The sequence below is a fragment of the Neltuma alba genome, unplaced genomic scaffold (assembly GCF_004799145.2).
Source record: "Neltuma alba isolate B1F8T4 unplaced genomic scaffold, ASM479914v2 tig00010377_pilon, whole genome shotgun sequence".
Classification (NCBI taxonomy): domain Eukaryota; kingdom Viridiplantae; phylum Streptophyta; class Magnoliopsida; order Fabales; family Fabaceae; genus Neltuma; species Neltuma alba.
The window spans coordinates 298,861-305,554 of NW_021635281.1; the positions used below are offsets into that span (position 1 = coordinate 298,861).

The window sequence follows — 6,694 nt, forward strand, 5'->3', positions numbered from 1 at the left end:
TAAAAATATCAAATAATGAAACAAAATAAAATAAAATAATGTCAACAACGGCTATTTTATTTGATGAATATGAAGATATGTGTGAGTGATTTTTGTTTTTAAGATTAGTAATATAAAATAAAAAAGCATGCAATAACATTAATAATTGCTAATAATATAAAATAAAAAATAAAAAAGGAAAAAAACTGATAATCACTCTCCAATTTTAAATACATACAAGACTCTGCTCACTTTTTTTTTTTTTTCTTGGCTGTAAATATATAGGACCCTTCACAGTATATGTAAATTCTGAGAAAAGTCTCTATAACATAATTGGTGGCAAGAAGAAGAAGTCTCTGCAAAAACACTAGCCTTTACGCTGAGTTTAATTATGATGAATTATTATCATGAACTTTATTATTATTATTGGACACAACAACTTCAATTGGCTCAGGTTCTTCTTCTTGTTTTTGTTGGGTGTTTTTGGATTGCCCCATCTCAGCCTCCTTCATTTTCATTTCTTGGTTTTTACCCCATAGGACAATGTACAACCCACACACTATCATAAAAGCTCCAAGCACACTGCACAAAAATTAACATCATTAATTAATTTAAAGCCAAATTCTATGAATCACACGCATTATGATTCAATCTTGATACTTTATATACAATAAAATTTATTTTGAGGAACATTCATAGTAGACTAATTATACTATACCACTTTGTTCTTACTTAAGTCACTTATGACACATTTTTACATACCAAAACATGCATTACATTGGCAGAATTTTTTCATTTTACCGTTATTAAGGTCTTTTCTTACTCTCTATATTTACAAATCATTATCATAATCTGTTCCTTTTTTTCTCTTTCTAATGATAAGCACTAAATATACTATAAGTAATTTATATTTAGAACCAAAACTCTAATCTATAAATGACTTGCATTTAAGATGGGGGTGGTAGATTTTAGCAAATCCTGTGACACAGTACTCTATGTAAAAAGAGATTCATACCTTCCTAAATAGAGCTTCTCATTTAAGGTCAAAGAAGCAGCAATGGCCACTATCACAAGCATTAGGGTTGGAACACTGAGGTGAACATTGGACCTCTCATCCTCACACACCATGCAATCGCAATCACCACCAATCCAGAGGTAAAAATTCCCTGCGCAAAATCAGACATTTTTCTTAATAAATTATAATCAATTAAGCCCTATTATTTTTCATTATTGGATGTATTTAATAGCAACTAATATCCGACATGAAATGAAATGTGTCCTCTTTAACCCACGTTAATTATGTTTTTTTTTTAGTAGCTATATATGGAAGTCATTATTTTCCTTAGTTGCCTCTGTATTTTTAAAAATTATAAATAATGATATTTCCGTTGATTCTAAATATAAGGAGTAGATAACTTATTTGTATTAAGAAAATTAATTTAATTAGTTATTTGTAAGAAATATATGTTTATTTTTCTAAAATATACTATTAATCATTTGCATTGAAAACCACTCCTCCTTAATACATGCAATTAATAGGAAGAGTTAAAATTATAAATTTGAAAAACAAAACAAATTAATATATATCTTACATTATCTCCAATCCTAAATGTAAGATTTATACTTTATATATAGTGTAGATTACACTATAAAGTAAATCTTACCTTTAGAATTGGAGGTAGTATTTTAGATTCAAAGCAAACGTGATTATTGATTCTTATATTAAAAAGCATGCAGGTGGATGGATTATGACTTATTTTTCAAATTTCGAGTAACATAAAATGAGAAGAAGGGAAAAAAAAAACTTAGATTTGATGATACCGCGTAAGAGACAGTGAGAAGCCTAACATTCCAACCCAATTTCCATTGTTTCCAATCTCTCTCAACACAAAGGGCAAACAAAGTGGCTTGTATTGCTCCCGTTATTGACATCAAAGCTGCACTAAACAGATGACTTTGACATTCTCCGCCCATGCTTGCCTGTGTGCCATCAATCAAAACGACAGTGTAAATAACTCTCAACTACTGCTCAAATACACAGCAAACGACATATACACAAGTAAATTATAAGTAAATAAATTGGAAAAATTAATCTACATGTCCTTATGATGATTTTACCTGATTTTTTGTCAAGTTCTTAAATTGGAAAAATCATTTGGAACTATAATAGTATAGGGACCTGAATGCTGACCTGAACAATGAGCCACAAGGCAAAGGAGATGCAGCTCAAGATGGCACAGAGAACTCCAAGCAAATGTTGTGAGCGAGCATGCGACGCGGTGTCGTTTTGATGATAATGATGATGTGAGTTCAGAAGGTTAGTGTGTGGAGACCAAATATGAATTTCAAAACCTTTGATGAATGTTAAAACTGCTGCCCGACTAATGCCCAATATAATTTCAAAACCTTTGATCTGCTGCTAATGCCCAATATAGTCCCTAACACCTTTGCTCTCCCTCCTGCTGCTCCCAAATTCCATCTTTCTAAGCTTTTATACATTTGACATGAGCAAAATTAAGAAGAAACTGTTAAATAAATATAAAACTACGCATATACTACTTCTTTAATATAAGAGCTAGTCAACTACTTTGAATATATTTAAAAAATTAGTTAAATTAGTTATCTGTAATAAATAGAATATTCTATATATTATTGTTTCAAACAATAATAGAAGATCTTATTTTCCAGTTATAATAGAAAATGATTTTTTTTTCACTGTGCCGGTTGACAACTGAGAAAAATACTCAATGGAGTTATTAAGTGAGACTTTTTGATTAATAATTTATTCAAAACTTTGGTTATTAATAGAGCATAATGAAATACTATATGATCCGTAAACTCAGCAATACTCCAATTTAACTAAATAATATCATATATGCTACATAGTTGCATAAAAAAGAGATTTTTTTTAAAATTATTTGATATTTTGTATCATTGAGTGATATGTAATTATTTGCACAATAAAAATAGATTTTAGTGGACTAATTAAAATGAGATCGATGTTAAGCATTTTCAAATGAAGATAAATACAATGTATACAGTCGTTTATTTGATTAATTGATGAATGAAAATGAAATATTATTGAAAATAAAGTATACCCGAATAGGACAGCCATGATGAAAGTGAAGGGTGAATTAAGGTTATAAATAGCAGAAACTAATGTTGCTGATGTCAAAGCCACAGCCTCGAAGTAAAGGTTTTGCAATAAACTTCCCCTGAAACATAATTATAAATACATATATTTATAAAATTACTTTTGCACAATATTATGAAAATTGGATATAATTAGTTCGAGTGATGAACTAGCAAACCAAACCCTAATTCAGTTCAGGGGCAATATATAAACACAGCAAATTAAAAAAATTGATATAATCGGTAACGAAAACTAATAAGAAAAGATCTAGGATTAATGAAAAAATAATTGATCAAATAGTGTTTTTATATATAAAAATAAGAAATATATGTTAATTCAATCAAAATCCATTTATGATTGAAAATGACCCAACAATTTGATTTTAAAAATATCAAATTTGTATATTGTAATCATTTATGTCATCAATTGCTATAAGTTATCCCTATTATTCCAGCGAACCAAAAGCCATTTCTAATTAATATATATATTTATATATATCTTTATTTGCTGGATGTATATAAGCGAAAGGGTAAGAAGTATATACCCAAACAGGCCACAAAGGGATGCCATGTAAATCAGCCTCCAAGTCAGCTTTGGTCTCTTTTTTCTGTATGAAAGAGAAAAATAAAACCACTATGGCTGGCTGGCTATTTCATAAAGTTCCTACTGCAAGTAAAATATATTATTTATAAGTCACGAATAATGCCACTCTTCCATTACTTTTTCATATAATTTACCAGTAAGGACGCAGCCTAGACTTAAACACAACGGGGCCCAGATACAATATTAATTTTGTATAAATTTTAAAAGAGGTTCATGAAGATGTATAACGCCTATATAATACAAAAAGGGGAAAAATTAAAGCTTGAGGGATGATGCACCTGCCAGCCCCCAGCCAATGCGGGTATGTTATTAACAGTTAGATAACTAATTTATAAAAATTTAAAAAAATTAATAAATATGTATTAGTTTTCCTAAAATACTCATTTTAATCAGTTTATTAGAAACCACCTATCCTTTAGTACATATGTGCAATTAATAGGATTGTTTGTGAGAAGACTTATAAGTTTATGAGACAGTAATTAAGGTCTTATATATAATAAGATGAAAGCAAATTCCTCAGCTAGTTCTTAGATTTAGGACAGAAGAAGCAAGGAAACCTTTCAAGGAGGAGAGCAAGCGGAAGAGTGAAGGCGGAAGCGAAGAGAAGGCGGTAGGCGGTGGCGATCCTCATGCTCATGCCGTCGTTAATGGCGAGCTTGAACACCACATTCACTCCTGCATATGCTGTCTGCACCATCACCATTAACACCACTGGTTTTAACCCTCTCAACATATTCCTTAAACTCCCCATCTTCACTCACTTTTGATTTTCAAGGAATTATTGAAGATGATGATATATTTATATTTTATATATATGTATAATATACATATATCTCTAGAGAGAGAGAGAGAGAGACGGTGAAGCGCAGCAAAAGTGGAAACTTGATGCATATTGAGTATATAGAGAGAATCGTAGGAATTAATTGAAGTGATTGTTGTGTTGTCCACTTGTTTGGACCAAGAGCCAAATGTGTCTTTTGCCTGTAATTTGGAGTGATTAGTGAAAAAAAGATTAAAAAATGAGATAGCTTCTGCTTGTATAGAATCCATGTGGGCAGAAAAATGGACTTAATTATTCATTATTATCTCTGTTTCTCTCATAAATCATTGAACGAATTATTTTCTTTTCTGGGGATAATGGAAAATAGAATCTATTTTCCAATTTGGTTCATGATTTTTTTTATTTAATCTCATCCGACCCAATAATTTTTTCTTTAAAGTCATAAAGAGGTCGTTATCATTCTTAAATAATAGTTAGACCACATGTTATGTAGAATTATATGTCATAAGGATTAATTGAGTATGATTACATAGAGATATCGCAGTATATATATGTAAATTTGGTCCGTGATTACTGTAGAACTACAGTAATTTTTATTACATATTTTCCAAATTTCGTTTAAGAAAATTTTTTTAGTTGCCTTGAGCATTCAGTCAGTCATGGATGGTCAGGTGACAAAAAAGAGTTTTTTTAATTTATAAAAAATAAATTTTTTAATTTTTCAAATTATATTTTACTAATATTTAGCTTTTAATTTTAAATTTATGATATTATATTAATATGTTATAAAATAAAATTTTAATTATTTAAATAATTTATAATATACAAGGTACATTGGTAATAAATTTTGAAGCAACAATTTTTTATATTTATGTTTAATATGTAGGGGGTAACACATTTTAAAATAGTTTGCGTGAAAATAAAACAGTTTGTTATTTATATTTTTATTATGCCCGTCGTAACAAATTATAAAGTAAAATAATTTATTTATACATTTTGAAAAAAAATAGAATATAAAACAAGGCAAATATTTTATAGTCTTTATTTTCAATGGTAAAAAAATTTATAGACTAAAATAGATTATTGTCGTCTGTCTAAAGTACAACTTGGGTCACAAATTTTAAAACAAAAAATTATTGTTTATTTTATCTTATAATCACTAAAAACTTCACCATGGGTCACCCGTGCATAAAAATACATAGTTACTAATATTTCTATTATTATAGTTATTTATTTATAACTTCTTATGTAATTCAATTTCACATCTTCTAGATACTATTATATTATAAATAAAATACTACTATATTCGATTCTAAATGTAAGACATTGTTTAGTATAAATTATACTATAAATGAGATTTTATATTTAGGATCGGAAGTAGTATATATATGTTTTATTTTTTTTTCACCTATTTGCTTTATCTTTTTTTGAATTTATTAAATCAATAATGATAAAATTAAAAAAGGGCTCATTAATTACTTTACAAGTGACTTATATTTAGCAACAAACTTTTTCAACCATTGACTTGTATATAGAAAGAGATCAGAGTGGTACAACTACTAGAATTGTAGAAGATTTTCAGAGAAACTATATTGAAGGTACTTATACTTTCTTTCAATTTTTAATTTGACATCTACGTGTTTTTCTTCTTAATTAAATCATTTAATTTACTACAAAAAAATAGACTTTAGGTGACGACTTTTGGCGGCGATAAAAAAAGTCACCACTGAAAATCCACTTTCAGTGGTGACAATAAGAAGTCGCTGCTAAAAGTAAGACTCTCAGCGGCGACATTTTTGTCGTCGATGAAAGTCCACTTTCTACTTCAACTTTTTTTGTTGCCGCTGAAAGTTTACTTTTTTTTTTTAATTGCTGAAAGGTGTACTTTCAGTGGTGACTTTTTAGGGTCGCCACTGAAAGTATAATATGATAATATATATTTTTTATTTTACAATAATAATAAATAAATTCAATCCAACTTAGCGGCAAGACGATTGGATATGAAAGGAGGTGGTAACAAGTTAGAACCCTGAAGAAGACACATTTAATGTGAAAATATTTGGGCGGTGACGTGGCATGAGAGTGGTGATGTGGCAATGACGTGGAGTGAAACAACCTTCCTAAATAAACAGATAAACCTATTTTTTTTTATAGTAACTTTAAGAAATAACTTTTTATAACCAAACCATGCTAAATAC

The 6,694-nt window shown here is 28.9% G+C and overlaps 1 pseudogene; it reads right to left on the reverse strand.

Annotated features, from left to right (window-relative positions):
- Nucleotides 1-368: 368 nt before the first annotated feature.
- Nucleotides 369-4,466, reverse strand: LOC114756226 (WAT1-related protein At1g25270-like; annotated as a pseudogene).
- Between the last annotated feature and the right edge of the window lie 2,228 nt (nucleotides 4,467-6,694).